This window comes from Aedes aegypti, chromosome 2 (assembly GCF_002204515.2).
Source record: "Aedes aegypti strain LVP_AGWG chromosome 2, AaegL5.0 Primary Assembly, whole genome shotgun sequence".
In the NCBI taxonomy this organism is placed as follows: domain Eukaryota; kingdom Metazoa; phylum Arthropoda; class Insecta; order Diptera; family Culicidae; genus Aedes; species Aedes aegypti.
Genome location: NC_035108.1, coordinates 263,833,502 through 263,851,714, shown reverse-complemented (window position 1 = coordinate 263,851,714; position 18,213 = coordinate 263,833,502). Strand labels below are relative to the sequence as shown.

General features: G+C 39.6%; 1 protein-coding gene and 1 long non-coding RNA gene across 15 annotated transcripts in view; both read left to right on the top strand.

The window, feature by feature from the left end:
* The window catches only part of LOC5570893 (dual specificity tyrosine-phosphorylation-regulated kinase 2), a 414,629-nt gene that overhangs the window by 122,276 nt on the left and 274,140 nt on the right, over positions 1–18,213 (top strand). The window lies entirely within an intron of this gene.
* Positions 11,262–12,543, top strand: LOC110676566. Of its 2 annotated transcripts, XR_002500520.1 has the most exons (3): positions 11,264–11,559; positions 11,625–11,688; positions 11,742–12,543. It is a non-coding gene; the product is annotated as an uncharacterized LOC110676566 (long non-coding RNA). The 2 variants fall into 2 exon arrangements; XR_002500519.1 differs by having other exon boundaries at positions 11,262–11,688.

The window sequence follows — 18,213 nt, the reverse complement described above, 5'->3', positions numbered from 1 at the left end:
ACTATAACGCAAAATTTGAAAATTGTGTTGGTGATCCTAAAAAGATGTGGGCCACGATACATGAAGTAGTTTTCAATAGAACAAGTAGTAAGCAAGATAATCAGATCAATTTAGTAGAAAATGGAAAGAAAATATTGTGTCCAAACGAAAATGCACAAATATTCAATGAATATTTTCTTAGTATAGGCTCTCAAAATACGTCAAATACGAATGCGAATCTCGAGCAGAATGATAATCCGGAATTATTCGATTTTTTACAAGTAACAGGAAGAGATGTTGAACAAACGATAACAAAATTAAACCGCACTGCGGCAGTAGGTAAAGATGGAATATCTGTTAAGTTTCTGAATCGTACAAAAAGTTTTATAACACCTAAATTAACTGATTTGATCAATGATGTAATTGCAACAGGTAGTTTTCCAGATAAGCTGAAGATGTCGAAAGTGATCCCATTGTTCAAATCTGGTGATTGTACCTTAAAAACATGTTTTCGCCCAATATCAATACTTCCAGCCACATCTAAGGTTTTTGAATCAGTTCTAGAAAACCAAATGAGGTCGTATCTGCTTAATAATAATATTATAAATAGAAATCAGTATGGATTCCAAAAAAAGTCAAATACAGTAGCGGCGTCCGCTGATATGATGAATTACATATATCGCGCCAAAGACAGAGGTTTAAAAGTTATTTGTGTATTTTTAGATTTAAGCAAAGCGTTTGATTGTATCTCACACACAAGACTATTAGGCAAAGTTCAAAAGTATGGATTTTCAGAACACGCTGTCAAGCTTCTTAGATCGTATTTGGATAACCGACTGCAATACACTTTCGTCAATAATTGTTATAGCGCCCCAGGAATTGTAAAGTCAGGTATTCCACAAGGGTCAATACTAGGACCCCTTTTGTTTATAATATATGTGAACGATATGTGGAATTTACCCTTAAGAGGACGCTTACAGCTATATGCAGACGACGCCTGCCTTGTATACGAAGCTAGTACAACGGAAGAATTGGAATTGGATATTCAACATGATATGAATCTGTTGTTGAGGTGGTTATCAGAAAACGGTTTAAAGCTAAACGTTGAAAAGTCCTCCTACATAGCACTGAATAACAACTTATCAGTTGATATACAAGTAGACTCCATTTTGCTTAAAAAGACTGATACATCTAGTTTTCTTGGCCTAATATTAGATACTAATTTGTCGTGGAAGGCTCATATTGAAAAAGTAATCAAAAAAGTTACCCCTTATGTTTTTGCCATGAGAAAAGCTAGGAAATTCATCTCGATGGATACATGTTGGAAGCTGTATAATTCATTTATCTTGCCTCACTTTACATACATGAGTTGCTTGTGGGGATGTGCAGCTAGTATATATTTGAAACCCCTAGAAATAATTCAGAACAAAGTAGTTAAAATTATAAGAAATCTGCCTATACGCTTTCCTTCAGTCGAGCTTTACAGCGAATCTACTTTGTCTATACGATCACTCTGCAAATATAACATGATGATTCATATTTATAAGGTCCGTAACAATTTGATAAAAACAAATGTCGTACTGTTTAATGTATCAGATGTACACTCACATAATACAAGACAGCAAAATTCGATCTTTGTAAACTGTCCTAGGACCCAATATGGCTGGAAAAATCTTTTTTATCAGGGAATTATAATGTATAACTCGCTGCCAAATGAAATGAAATCTCTTAATCTTAGGTTGTTTAAGCGTAGTTTAAAACAATATTTGTGTAACATGTAATTTATAGTTAGAACAGCCAACTGAATAAGTAGAATCGCTATTAGAGTAGCTGATAACAGTTTGTTATAAACTTTTAGCTACAAATTATATTAATAAATTAAAAAAAAAAAATTAAATTAAATTAGTTTTTTGACTTTTTGTGTGCCCACAGTGTAATTAATAAACTTGAAATACTCTGTATTTATTATATAGCAAAACAGCATTTTAAAACAACGTCTTTGTCACTCTGCTCAATTTTAGCTCCAAATCGTAGTAGCCGACAATAATTCGCCTTCGGTCAAAATGCGTGAAAAATTTAAGAATAAATAATAATATGTATTTATGATAAAAAAGCAAATAATAATAGAGAGTCATACATAATTTCGCCTGTTAAGCCCAATTTCTCTAATTTTTTAACCATTAGGTTGTTTGTTGTGCCAGCAAAAGTGAATTTTCTGATACAAGAGAAACCTACCTAGTAAATTCTCAAAAATAATATTTATTTTAATAAAAAAATTTTATTTTTCGATGCAATACTTTTACAGCTTGTCAGCTTATACAGATGTCTTCAACTATGTTTTGTGATATAAAAAATTACAGAATATCTCAAGTTTATTGATTGCACTGTGGGCACACAAAAGGTCAAAAAAACTAATTGATGTCAATATTCCAAGCTTGTCAAAAAAAATGGTTGAAATCAATGTGCCCTGTGAGACCCGATCATTCTTTTGCCATGGGGCTTTAACTTATATAATAAGGCATCAAAGCATATTAAATATGGCTGCCGAAAAGTGCCGATTCAAGAGAAACTTGCCTAGAAAAATGGTCGAAAATTATATAAATTTTACCTTAATTTCAGTATATCTTCCGATGTGATGAATTCACAGCTTTGGTATGTTGGACAAAGTTGTGTATTTTTGTAATATATAAAATGTTGTAGAACATGTCATGCTCATAAATTGCACATTGATCATAGAAATGGTCAAAAAACTGATATTTATGGTAAAAATCGTTAAATTTAAACATATCATCGTGAAAATGAAGTCAAATATATCAAGTATGTTCAGCAAAGTTGTTCAAAATAAAAAGATCTAAAACATTGCTGAAGTGATGATCGCCCAAAAATTTTTTTTTCAAAAAAATATTTTTTTGTCGGGTGCCCTATTCAGTATAATTTAAAAATTATTTTTCATTATTACTCGGGATGACAATTCAAAACAATGTCCCGAAGAAACTTATGGCCTAAAACGCCTCTAAGAGGTTTTGACCGTCAATTTTCAGTTTCGTCCCACTGTGCGTCGCCGCCGTCACGCACGCTTTCTGTGCCTTAACCGGACGCGGTGCTAGGCAAACGACCGCGACCGCAGACTAAATGGTACTTTTGTGGGGCGTTCCTTTACGCTGGGTTGGGCATTTTTGGTAATATTGTTTGATGGAGTACATTTGCTGATTTTGCTTTCCTTCGATTTGTGACCAACCCAGTTATAAATTTTGATCGGTGGCAGCTTTATTGATGAGTGATATTTTTAGACCATTTTTGGCGTATGCTTCTTTTTCTTCTTCTTCTTCAGGACAGGACCTGTTTATCAGCTTAGTGTTCAATGAACACTTCCACAATTATTAACTTAGAACTTTCTTTGCAAAAGTTGCCATTTTTGCATTCGTATATCGTGTGACTGGTACGATGATACTCTATACCCAGGGAAGTAAAGGAACTTTTGATTACGAAAAGATCCTGGACCGATGAATTTCTCTGAGGCTTAATGATACAAAGATATTACCGATAGTTCTTTCAAGGATGTTCTTGAAAAAAATCTCTTAGTATTTTTCTGCAGAAATTCTCTACCAATAATATAAGATTTTCTTCATATGACCAAAATTCATAGAGATTTATTTAGAACTGCTTCACGAAACTCCTTCAGAAACTCCCTCAAAATGGTAACAACCAATTACACAGGAGCTATTCTTGGAATATGAAGAATTTCTATACAAATTTTTACCAAAATTGCTTTGAAAGTTCCAGGCATTTCTCAAGGAAATCCTTATAGAAATATTTCAAAATTTTTCTCAGGGTTTCCCCAAGGATATCCCCGGGATTATTTCTAACACTCCATGCTGAAGCTTTTTAAATACAAGCAAGAATAAGTTGAGAAATTTCTCTCTTCTCTATCCTTCCTGGGAGATGAAATCCTTGAAAAGTTCCTGGAATAAATCCTGTAGGAATCCTTCGATAGTATTAGCAGTTTCTGAAGAAATTTTCCGAAATATTCATATAGAATTAAGTTTGGCCGTTCAATATCCAGAGAGAAAATAAGAGAAATTTTCTGTAAGAATCCTTAAATAAACATTTGGAAAAGTTCTAAGAGATATCCGGATTTTTTATTAGTCTAACCGCAGGTACTATTAGGAGCGATTTCTGGAAATAAACCTTGGAATAAATATTGTAGAAATTCCATGAAAAATCGGAAGATAAACATCTAGAGGAATGCCAGGTGAAATCCCTGTGTAATATGTAAAGGTATCTTTTATCAAATTTATTGATGTTATCTTCGAAGAATTTCTGGATGAATTCATTTAAAGATCCTTTGGAATTAACCGTTTGAGTTCCAAAATTAATGATTGGCAGATTTCTCTAAAGACATGTGGCGGACTGTTTGTTAACCCTTCGTACGATATTAAGTAAGATCTTTGGAAGACCATTAATTAATTGATCTAAAAAATTTTCAATGACTCAATCAGGACGTTATAATTTTATTAATATTAATGCTGAAGACAATTTTTGAAAAAAAAAAAAAAAATTTTTGTAGCGATTTTTTCCATTGGCCAGGGAAAGGCGAGGCAATGTCGACTTTTAGCAAGACCTTTGACAGAAGTCTAATTTTAAAATGGAGAGTACGGTTTCGTTCTTCTTCGTCGTAAGCGCTATTATTCGTCGTATCAAACTTCAAATGTTCCACTACGGCGTAGAAAACGATTGGTTTTCGTTGCACTGTGAGCAGCTGTCATGATTGCTTGGTCAAAAGGAATTATGTTTATATGTTTGGGCTGAATTTTGATGGCGATAAATATATTTGAAAGAAACTTAATATAATTCAAAATGCTTAAGGAATGATGGGAAATGCCTGAAGATCTATATATTCTAGTAAAACATTTGATTTTTTTTTCCACTCATCATATCAAAGTGAGCCGAAAGTTGTGAGACCAATCTGAAAACTGATTGCGACAGAAATGAAAACGATACGACGAATAGAGAAAACGGCAAGTAATAATTTCGTTGCATTAATTCCAATGAACGATTAAAATATATCAAAATCTTATTGCACAATGCGAAAGCCGTTTTGGAAAAGAATTGTTTGGCATCGGTTTGTATCAGCATCATTCACTGCAGTACTGGGGAAATTGCAGGTTCTCACTGATCAAAGCTTAATACGATGGATACTAGCACATCACCCTACTTTAACGCATGACACAGTTCTATATAAATACGAATGCTTGAAAGAATCTTCGAAGAATTCAAAAAATAGATAACACAGCGGAACAAGTGTTTGTCTCAAGCACCAAAATACCGCTATTCACCTTATTTGAGGTCGCTCAATCCATTACTAGCATAGCATAGCATAGACTGACTGTACATGTCAATGGTTGCTACTCCGTGATTGATCGGAACTGATGCAATTTTAGCAGATCTAATATTATTGATCAATAACGGCGCCGGCTAAGTCCTTACAGTTAGTTGGGATGAAGAAGGAATGTTAGGGTGTAATGATTGTTGCTTCTAGAGACCGAGAATACCTCTGCATCTCCACAATCACCACGGGAAGGGTGTTTATTAGTGAGGGAGGAAAAGATCTGGAAGTCACCTTTGGGCCGTGATGCGATCCATGGACAAGGGAGGAAAATACGACTTATAGTAAAAGCTAGGTCAACTACCATATTGTACTCTTGTTGAATCTGTTCTTGTTGATACTGAAAAGTTATGGTCGGAAGAGTATAAGAGAGTTACAAGTCACTAAGACCCACCCATTTGTCCTAGATGATGAGGAGGTCGTAGTGGAAAAATGACTCAATCAGAATCTGAGGCTGGTTTTAATTCATGAGACAAATTCTTCCGGAGATCAAGTACTTATTTTTGAATACCTAGGAGGTAAACGATTCCGAATTAGTGGAGTAGTAGACCTACTACATTCTTAACAAGCTTCTTGTTTCAAGGAATCTAAATGTCTTATGCGATTTTTTTTATTATATTTAACGATACTTTACACCATTTAGATGGTGCATTCGTATCAGGAGGAATTAAATTAACATTATGTACTACAAAAGGTAACTTTACAACTTTTCAAACAACTTAGTGTCTCGTAGGAATGTTATCAGCTTTGTTTCTCCCTCATTATCATTTTTCAATGCACTTTTTAAGCTGTTAGTGTTGATTTCATATTTCTGTCTGACATCGTCATACTTCTGGCAATGTAGCACAATGTGACGTACGTCTAGAGTAGTGCCAAAGCATTCGCAGTTAGGAGGTGATTCTTTTGACTAAAGAAAACTGTGCGTTAATCGTGTATGACCTATTCGAAGTCGTGTTAGCACTCGCTGTTCGGCATTGTTTTCACGATCTTTCCACTTGTGGGTATCAAATTTTATTTCTCGGAGTTTTACGTCCCGGTATGTTAACCATAGCCTTTCCCAATATAACCGTACTCCTATTTTTATATCTTTGAATGCATCTTCCGCTGGCAGTGCAATATTGATTATTGGTTGACATCTTGCATCATTTGCTAGTCAATCAGCCTCGTTGTTGCCCCGAATACCGGTATGGCCGGGAATCCAGCAGAACTGTACGTTTTTTCCACGAGCGAGAGATTCTATTTCCTGGATCCAAGGGTGTTTTGATCTTCCAGCTTCTAAAGCCAGTAGACAGCTAGCTGAATCTGTGAGGATCGCAATGTCGCTCTCGTTCGATAGCAAAAGAGCCATGCGAATCGCGTATGCTTCAGCAGAGAAAATGCTGCACTGCTTTGGAAGGCCATATTTTTCTGCTAGATTGACTCCGAATAGATCAGCACCGACTGTATCGTTGCCTTTAGAGCCATCCGTATAATAAACGGTTGACGTTTTGAATCGGTTTGAAAGCAACTGTTGAACTATTGGTCGCACTTTATTGGGAGGGTCGCCGGCTTACGCAGCGTTTTTCACATCCCATACAATATTCGGCTTCGAAGCGTGCCATTCACGACTACACCGCTTTACTAGCTGTGCAATCATCGGTAATGCTGCGCCAGTTAATTCTCCTACACGAGTAGACGCTCGTTGTACCAGCGGCAGGTTTCTATTAGGTCCATGTATTCCCAGTAGGCGTATAGCGATTCGTATGACTGATTGTGTTGCCAACAATTCGAAGGGCAAAGTACCCGCTTCCACCATGATTGATGTAATGGGGCTGGTAACAAAAGCGCCGGATGCATAACGGATCATCTGATTGTATACCGGTGCAAGATTCTGGAATGCGGCTTCACCTCCTCTGCTAACAAGGCCTATACCGTACAACAGTTTGGATGTTATAATTGCTGAGCCGACTTGCAGCATCGTATTTCGGTTGCCACGAGTAAGCTGGGCTCCAATCGTTCTCATTATCCGAAGCCTAGAAGCACAAGACTCTTTGACCATCTTACAGTGGGCTTTGAAGTTCAATGTGCGATCAAGAGTAATGCCGAGGATTCGCAAACGATTTGTTCGGGGTACAGTTACACGGTTTATGGTGATATTCTGAGAAGGGTTAGGGCGTGCATTGGGGCTACAATAAAAAGTTGAAGACTTAGTAGCAGAGATCGTAAAGCCAACACTTTTTGTCCACTTCTCTACGGCTTTGACGGCTGACTGTAATTTGGGATGCAGCCCCTCCGTTTTTCGAGAAGAATATCGTCTGCATAAAGCAAGATTTCCACTCCTTTCGGTATCACTCTGAAAATAGGTTGCATGGCCACAAGGAAGAGTGTTACTGATGGTACGGAGCCTTGTGGGACACCGTTTTCCAATCGATGTGGGCGAGACAGTTGTCCACCTACGCAAACTTAAAACATCCGCTCGGAGAGGAAGCTTTGAATAAGTTTCATCATACGACCCCGTATTCTCCAAGATTTAAGAGTGCGCAGAATTCCATGCCGCCATGTAGTATCATAGGCCTTCGATAGGTCCAAAGAAGCTATTCAGCTATGCTCATCCGTCATTGGGAGTGGTTTTCAAGTTCGGCTAGATATGTATCCGCACCGCGCCCCGAGCGAAAGGCATGTTGTCGCTCGTCAAGTCTGCCGGAGGACTCTAGTTCGGCGATCAGACGTCTGTTGATGATACGTTCAAGTACTTTCGTCGTGCAGCTAGTAAACGAAATCGGTCGAAACGTATCAGGTTCGGGGGTGTTGCACTTCGGTTTTGGTATGGGCACAATAATCGCTTTTTTCCAGGAGAAGGGAAAGTCACTACTGCGCCAAATACCATTAAAAATCTCTAGGAGAATTAGCTTGACGGACAGCGGAAGGTGTTTAAGCATGGGATACCCTATCATGTCATTACCTGTTGAACCACTCTGCCCTTTGTCAAGTGCCCACAAGAGTTCGTTCAGGGTTATATCCATGTTGTAACGATCGTTGGTATTCAGCAAGGGGTCTATGCGTTGTTGTTCAGCTTTTTCTTTCGCTTTTTGGAAAAGCGGCGGATAGCTGGATGTCGCTGACCTTTCGCTATAATGTTTTGCTAATTCTTCTGCAATTTCGCTTGGATCATGCGAGTACCTGTTCGCTAGCTTAAGAATGGGGGTTCAGTGCTGTCGCTTGCCGTGAAGTGTATTCACTGTCCTCCTGAGCACAGTGGTCGTGCTGTTAGGTGATAATTTACCTACAAAGTCTTCCCAAGATTGTTGTTTTGCTGTTTTTATGGCCTTTCTTGCTGTTGCTCTCGCTTCCTGGAACCTTTTAAGAGCAGCTGGTCTTTCACAATCCGAAGCATCCCTGCGCCTTAGGGATCGTAAGAATTTTCGTCGTCATTTGATAGCACCTTTAACTACGGGGCACCACCATGGAACTAATTTTGGGCCAGCTTGTCCACTTGACTGTGGAATACATTTGGTCGCTGCTTCGATGAGTTTCGCCGTAAACCGATCAACATCCCACACTTCGTCTGATCGGATTAATTCTGCAGTTATACGTTTATATACAGACCAATCTGCACGGTCGAAGAACCATTTCTTCCGAGTAGTAGCTGTATCTGACCAACCCGGGAGTCCAATTATCATTGGGAAATGGTCGCTGTTACACGTATCCGAAAGCGTTCGCCAGTTGAGTTTTTGCGCTAGACTCTCCGAGCAGAAGGAGATGTCGATAGACGAAGTGTTGCCTGTCGCTGGGTCGATACGTGTGGGAGAACCGTTATTGAGTATTACCAGCCCCCTGGCTAGCGTAGTCTCTGCGATGAAACGACCGAGTGTGTTCGAGGATTGCGACCCCCACGCTAAGTGGTGTGCGTTAAAATCACCTAGAAAGATTACCGGCCCATCTAATTGGTCGAATAGGTTATTCAGAGCTGTCTCACATTGCTGAGCGCTTGATGGGATGTATAGCTTGGAAAGCTTTCTGGATGCGCACTGCGATGAGATGTAACGTAGTGTCGTTAATCATGCGCTCGAACGGAATGCCTTCTTTTATTGCAAGGCCAACCCCGTGCTGCCAGTAGTGGTCTTTTTTTGGTTCCAATAGCAGAGAATAGTTTTTGCCGACAAAGTCCGGCGGTACAGATGTTTGCCTTACCTTAGTTTCTTGGAGAGCAACGATGCAGGGGCTATATCTACTTTCCAATGAGTTATTTCAATTCACTGATATTTGCTCGTAGTCCACGCATGTTCCATTGTAGCGCGAAGCATTTATCGTTGTTGTTCACAGCTGGCAGGATATCTGACGAACATGATGACGTCACCGATGCACCGCGTAATGGTGCTTGTTGATTCAAGATTGTGGCTGGAATAGGAATGTTTTCCGCAGTAAATTCCATTAACGGACGTTGTTGCGAGGTACTGACCTGTGGGACGTCTTGTCCCACAGTACCAGCCGCTGTCGAAAAAACTACACTACTTCCGAAATCGCCGATAGCGACCGGCACTGGGGAAAGGCTTTGTGTAGTTTGAGAGCAGCTGACTATATCTTGTCTGTGGGTTTGGCTATACGTGTCTCCTTGCAAGTGAGTATTTTGGTACCCCGGTTGGGTAAGTGAAGTTCTCGGATCTGTAATTGGAACAGACGCAGCAGTACCTGCTATGTCATGGTTGTTAAAGGGACTGACCTGAGGGACGTCTTGTCCCCCAATGCCAACCACTGTCGAACGAACTACACTACTACGTTGGTGAATACCGACAGTGGTCGGCATAAGGGAAAGACTTTGTGTAGTTTCGTTGTTAATATCTTCCGTTTCTTCTACAATCATTTTAATTCTCCTACTATGTTCAAAAACTCTCATCGTGGTATTATCAGCAGTTCCATCGGCCACAGAGGCAAGATCACTATCAACGGGTTGGGGTAGGGCGTCCTGGACAGTTTTCTCTACCTGCTGTGCTTTCGTTGAAAGGAGTACTGCACATTCCTCACTTTCAATCCGATTTATTTCATTATCCGTGGTAAGGCATGGGTCATCATCGTGTGTATTCAAACGGTGTTTGGCATTGGAGCTATCGAAAGCGGTGATTGGGTGGGATCTCAGATATCGAAATATCGTCATCAGAATACGTCGATCGTTGGGTGGGAATAGTGGTTGCAGTTTTCTTCGGGGGTGGGTTTTGTCTATCTGGCGATGCTGGTTTGGTGAGCGAGTCTGTATGCTGTTTAGAGGCTCGGCTGCGTTTTGTTTCTTGGATAGCCGGCGAATTATTTTTTGAGCGTGTTAGGGCTGGAGAGTTATTTCTTGAGCGTGTCACGACACCTGATGACGGTTGGGCTGATTTAATTTCCCTGCTGGAGTGCGGTTTTTCTTGACTAGAGATTTGCTGTTTTAGCTGCCAAATTTGCGCTAACATTTGTTCCATTTTTTCATCCTTCTGCCGGTTATCTTCTAACAGTTAAGTGATGAGTTCGTCCTTCTGTTTCATTGTTGCTTCTAGTTCCTTGAGTTTCTTATCAAACTCATTCTGCTATGCAGCCACCTGAGCATAACTGCTGTAACCTTGGGTTCCATTGATGACGTGCTGGCTCCACCATCATTCAAAATCCTTCCTCTTTCCAATGGACCAATGCACGAGTTCATCATTTGACGTTTGAGCGGTGCCGTGTTATTTACGTGACCATGGCAACTAGTGAATTTAGCACCGCTCAAACATCAGATTAGTGAACTCGTGCATCGGTCCATAAGAACCCTTCAATAATTGGATGTATTGACACTTGCGAGAATCTGGCTGTCGAGCAAGTGGCTTGCACCACTTTCGCAACTACCCAGTGGGCTTGAGGGATTATTTCAGCAGTGTGAACGGGGGCAAAATATCTCACCGCCCTACTTAGTCCGTCACCACTGACAGTTGTTGTCGGTGTAAAAAAAATATGCCAACTACAGCATAAGCATACCTGTGAAATGCCAAGAGCAACAAAAGGGGTAAAAATATAAAAACCATATGTTTCCACAAGATAGCTCTCTTTTGCTGACTGATCCTCAACCGGAGTGCAGTGCGCGCGTGATTAATTAGTATTACCGTATAGTGAGGTTAAACAATATCACCTCGTGGTGAAGTCCACTATCATTTTAGTGTTGTTTCTTTTGTGAATCGTAGAGGTTAAAAGTTCAATTACCTACGGTTAGTAGTGTGGCGGTAAAAGTGTAAGCAGAACCATAATTTGCCAAATTTATTGTAAATTGTAGGTTACCGTAATTTCGACACTCAAATACGCTTTGTATAATTGTGAAATATTGTATTAAGGAAAAGGTGAGGAAATTATATTGGTAAGAGACGTCACAGGGGTTTAATGTGGTGGTTAGGTCCCAGATAGGACCTTTTTCTTTTGGTGTTTTTCCCAGTGTTGAGCAGCTCATCAGAGGTTCTCCAAGTGAAGGAAGCACATGTAGAATTGGATCCATCTTATTGTGCGAAGCCATCCCGCTGCCGATTGGAAGGCCCGCGGCCGCCATTGCTCCATCTACACCGGCGAAACCGTTCATAGAGTCTGCCACGCGGTGGGAAAATCTCCATTATGGATTTGGAATCTTTTGTTTGGCATACGTCGGCATTCAACGATTGTGCTTTTGTTCGTCAGCCGCCGACATCCAATCCTCACCTTAGTTCGGCACCTCAATCACGCTTCTCTCCGGCTTCTGGCTGGCACCGCTCCATTACCTCTGGAAGTCTCTCGACTGGCATCATCATCATCACCTCTGTTCGGCTTCCCGCCGACATCCCACCATCTCTTCTGTCTGGCAGTCCGCTGATACTACAACCGGCTAGTGGCTGGCAATTGACCATCGTCTCCGTTCGGCATCCGCCGACTCTACAACACCACTTCAGTTCAGCCCAGCCGGCAATACACCAACACTACTGTCCAGCATCCGCTGGCATCCAAGCATTGCTTCAGTTCGGCTCCAAGCCGACATCCGACCAAGCCTTCGACCCGTTTCTCTACTGGCATTCAACCATCAAGTGCCAATGGGAGGCACTATAACAGCACGATAGGTGCCAAAGCCACCCCATGACCGGTCCGCCTGCCAACGCTACCACCCACCCAGCATGCATGCAAGTATGAACCCTAAACTGTGACGTCATTAGAATAAATACCTGTAAAATGAATAGCAGTGATAGCTACTTATTTAAAAAAGCGCAGCCCTGATTTGGTAGTGTTTTTCACCACTCTTTTGATTTGTCCGCTTTGTTCGGGTTCAAAAAGGGACCTTCAAGCCTCGCCGCTTTTGGATCCGTGAGAGCTTGTTTGATCACCCCTGGCATATCGTTGGCACACTTTCTTCTCACACGAACAACAACTGTTAGAAGGTTTTCCATCCAGTCGTTCCTGCGAAAAGTAAACCTCTATCCACTGACGTAGGTTCATTTGCGAAAGGTAAGCCAAATAAGAGACCCTGCGATACTAATTACCCATCCTATGAGCTAGCAAGTTATACTGCCTTGTGCTTGAAGTTCGGCTCGTTTTCTTGCTTCTGGGAAGGATAAATTATCACGCACTTTGATTTTTATAACTTCAATCTCTTGTTTGTATACTGGACACTGTCGATTAGTAGGACGGTGGCCATCGTTGCAGTTCCGGCAGTGAGGAGCCTTGCCGCATTCCTCTTCCCCGTGTGAGTTTCCTGAGCAGTTGAAGCAACGTTGTGGTCCAGGACATCGAGTACCTGTGTGTCCATAGCTGAAACAGTTATAGCACAGCATAGGATTTGGAAAGTATGGACGAGTGGGAACATGAAGTAGACTGACTTTGATATGACCTGGGAACGTAGTCTTGCAAAATGTTAGAATCAGCGCCGGAGTGTTAACTTTTTTACCGGCTTCAAGTCGCATGATTCTCTGAACTCGAATTACTCCATCACCGCCCATTTCTCTTAATATTTCTGCTTCATCCATATGGATGAGTTCGAAGCATGAAATAACGCATCGACAGACGTTCAGATTCGGGTGTGCAATCACCTCTACCTTTGTCCCGTCGATTAGGTGGGTCAAAGGTAGAGGTCAACAGCTTCAACAGTTTAGCTACTTGAGCCGGATCTCTTACTTTTAGGAATCTGCTGCATGCTCCTTTGAGGGCGAGCGGCGGAATCCGGATCAATTGTGTCCAATTCGCGTTTTTCGGAAGAAAAAACGAAAACAAAATGTGCGGAGTTGTGTTTGATCCTTCGACCTTGACGCTTGCTCCTGCGGGGGCCGGCGATGAGGGCAAGATCAAACATGTCGCGCGTCGGTCGAGTGAAAGTGAAAAAAAAACGCGATCGCTTAGTTGTGTTTGATCTTTTGACGTTGACGCTTGCTCGTGGGCAGTGCGTCAAGAAAGCCTGAGCAGTCGTCAGTTGTTTTCCCTCTCGGGTCGCGCACCTTTTTTCTCTGAGAGCTTTTATATAGCCGAGCAAACGAGTGAAGCTGAAAGTGGATTGTTGCTGCTCAAGGATGGCGGATCAATTGATGAGCTCGTTTCATGCTACTATTTCTAATCTATAAAATATGTATGACTGCACCTTTAATCGTTACAACGGTAAGACGTAAATATGACTTTTCAACAAACTTTGAAAGGTTCGTCACTGTGAGTGTCGACATAAACTCTGATTCATAGATTATTCATGTCTAATTTTTTTTTCAAAACTCCTTTTTCTTTTTACCTTTATTTTTGTAAATAAAAAAAACTTTGAATGGTTCGACACTACAAGTGTAGACTTGCGAAAGGTTCACTTTATTCAACAAACTTTGCAAGGTTCGTCACCTCAAGTGTCAGCATAATTTTTCTCTACATAAATATTGTTCATATCAAATGAAAATATTATATTTACATATAAGCATGCTTATATCTCACAAATAATTATTTATCATGGTCTAATCGCTTATTAAAGTGAATCCTGTGACCCAACGATCCTCCCCATTAACAAACATCCCTCCCAGTAACTTTTGTGGAGATGCAGAGGGAAACACGGTCTCCAAATAGCAAAGGTTACACACTAACATTCCTTCCCCCAATCCCACCTGACTGCAAGGACGTGGCCGGCGCCGTTATTGACCATGTATAAATAGAGGCACTGAATTATGCACACTGAAGAAGATTATGGCCAATCCCAGCCGAACTTCTAGTTGATTTTTTGTGCATTTTCACAGACTTCGGTCAATCACGGAATAGCAACCATTGATATGTGTAGTCAGTCTAAGCTAAGCTTGAGCCGGATCTCTTACTTTTAGAGTGTATCGTGTTCCTTGGGCTTCGCTTTTTCCATCTTCGATTGGTCCACCGGCGTACATCTCTAAAGATTTCCCGACAATATACGGATTTGTCGGAAGTTGGACACCATCCTTTCCCATGAGTTGAAGGAATGTTAGCTCTCCAAATTTATTTGTCGGGTCCATATAAGTCGGCAACCTCCGAGCGGCTGTTCCGCCAGGGTCTCCGCTGCTAGACGCAGCCATGTTGTTACACGGCAAAAACTTCTACAGTGGTAACGGTCACCCGTTACCTACCCCAATTTTGGTTTCTTGTAAACTTTTGAGCTTCTTTTTTTATTCCAATTTAACGCTCTTCTGGCACACCGTCACCGTGAACACGAAAGAATGAATGGTGTTGAGTGGGTAACTACACAGCAGCCGTTTGTTTTCGTATACTAATTTCGACCGTTTACGTTGCGGTTTTCACAGATCCTTCACGATTCACTGTTTCTTAGTCACTACACTTATTGATACAGTAACGTCTCGGTCGCGGAAAACTAGGGAGAATTACCTTGTTTACTACGAGAGCGCGCGCTGTAGCTACCGTACGGAACGACGTGGCTAATTGAGATGGTCTTATGCGATGAAACCTGTTCATAGTAACAAAAAACGATTTTAAACCATATAAGTAGAGGCATGGTCGAAATCGGTATCATTCAACCAGCATAGGGGCGAACCTGATTATGGGGTGCGCTTTTGAGAGTTTAATGCTCGTCGAGTAACTAGGATCGAATCTCATACCCGAAATAGCTACCATAATCTGGGGTAACTTTGATCAGCTTTTAGGATATTTCTTAAATATTTCATTTAAAAATGCAAATGTTGCAAGTTTTATGTTTTTAAAACAAATACTGCCACCAATCGCTCGTGATCATATACTGTATTTTGTTCGTTGAAGGATTTAAGCATGTTTTTTGAAAATGTTTCAGGCGATTTTTTTATTCAGCTTATATGGGGTAACATTGATCACTTATGTAAACAACGTTCGGTAATATTTAAAATGTCGTTACTTACTTGAACATTCTTATGAAAGTTTTGACAACGAAATCTTTTTTGGCGATGCCATTTTTAGTAAGAATCACATTTTCCTTGCATAACTTATGTGAGACATTAATCTTTGGTAGTGTCATCCTTAGCCATCCTCGTGATCATATACTGTATTTTGTTCGTTGAAGGATTTAAGCATGTTTTTTGAAAATGTTTCAGGCGATTTTTTTATTCAGCTTATATGGGGTAACATTGATCACTTATGTAAACAACGTTCGGTAATATTTAAAATGTCGTTACTTACTTGAACATTCTTATGAAAGTTTTGACAACGAAATCTTTTTTGGCGATGCCATTTTTAGTAAGAATCACATTTTCCTTGCATAACTTATGTGAGACATTAATCTTTGGTAGTGTCATCCTTAGCCATTGAAATCGTTATTACAAAAAGTTTAATTTACGCATGAAGTAAATGCAATTTTCGAAAACATCTTAATTTCCATTAGCTCATGAATATAATAAGGAAAAGTGCGATTCATGCTTTGGACATATTTTGTCAATAAATGATGATACAAACTTTTTACGAGATGGGTCATTCCGATCAATGCTACTCCGCTGATCAATGATACCCCGGATTACGGTACTTATGACGTAGAAGTTATAGTGAAGGCTTCCTTTGGTAGGGAAGTAAAGTCGTTGGTTCCGAGATTAACTGGTCAGGGCTAATAATCTCTTTGATAAAGATAAAATAACTACAAGGTACGCGTATTTACATTTATCAGAAAAGTTTAAAAATGTTTAAAAAATTGGGTTTCTGCACGTGTTTTTGAAAAAAAATGATTAAATTTTCACAGCTGGTTATTCTTTTGATACTCTATTTATTTTGGATCACTCTAGAATAGTGATTCATAATGCAGATTAATAATTTACAGATTTCAATAGGTATGGAAATCTGTAAAATTTGACACCATCTGAGGAATTCCATGTCAAATCGGTCAATCACAGAACTCAACCATCTTTGATTTGCTGTAAATTTTGCACATGTTTTAAGTATACTAAGATAAATGTTTTCCATTGATAAATCGATCATTTCGGCTTAAGAGCACTTTTGAAAATTGCCTATGAGTTTTACATGCATTTTTTTTGAAAAATTCTAGTTCTGAAATTGTTGATTTTAGAGAAAAATGTACTTCGGAGAATTTGTAGTGAACAAGAAGAAATATACACTGAAAAATTCAAATATGAAACTTACATTTCAGATAACATGCCATGCAATCTTTATAGAAACAGATGTTTGAGACAAAGTTTCATGATGGAAAAAATTTTAATAAACATTTTTTTCTAAGAACAACTCCTGGTCGATTTTCATTTTTTTTTGTCAAAATAAATACATTTGGATGATATTATAAGAATGTTCAAATTATTCTAAATTACAATGATTAAAACTATTACCTCTATAGAAGTAGCCATTTTTGAGTTATTTCTGGTTTAATGCAAAAATGTATAGTTGAATAATATATTATACTATAATGTATAATAATAAAGGCCATTTACATTAGTTGTTCGTGATTTTGCATCAATTTGGATTTGAGAATATAGAGAAGTATGCTGTTTCGCTTAAGAAAATTAAAGAATTTTGAATGGGTCAAGAAATTTCTTACAGAGAGCCCCTTTAGTAATGACATTTCTTCTCAACTGCGTACTGCGATCAAAAAAATGTGATTTTCTGGACCATTTCTTGGAAGATTTTTTCCACGCATCGAGATAGACGATTCCTTTTCTTGTCAGTAGCGAACCTGCCTTATAGGCCTTATTTCTCTGTACTGACTTACCTTCCTTGATGGAGAACCGCGAATGACTAAAGGAAATTGTTTATGTTATTAATTAAATAATATTTTTTTGCATTAAGGTGATTATACAACGAAACCACATCTCAAATTTTCAAGAGTAGAAGTCTTGAGAACCAAACGGCGCTCAGCGTTGAAAAATAAAAAAAATATACGTCCAATGAAGGTTCGCACTAGACTTATCCATCATCTATCTGCCAAATGTCACGACTACACGAACGGTATTTTCGGTTGTCACACCAGTTGAAGCGATTCCATGACGACACAATGAATGAGATAATGACAGCGAGAGTAATCGTACGCCACGTTTCAACATTGTCATTGTTGGAACCCCGTCCCACCCGCATATGAACCTTTGGAAACCCATTGTGACCTCGTTAGAGAATTTCGAATTTCCCAAATGTGTAACGCTAGTGCAATATCTTAGAACGTTTAATAAGTTACTAGTTTTGTCCGTTGACAAAAAAAAGGTTGAGCGATATTTTGTTTTATTGCTTATTTGATTTCTTTTACATTACAGTAATTGCTGTAATTGTATGTATGTATGTATGTAGGTAGCCACCAATCCTTGCTTGAGTCTTGCTCTGCATGCGGCTCCACTCAACAGTAAGGTCAAATTTTATTACCAATCTGCATTCAACATATCGCTGTATGAAGGGCCAAAAGGGGGGTGGCGGACCCGTAAGTAGAAACACTTACGCGAAACCCGCGGGAA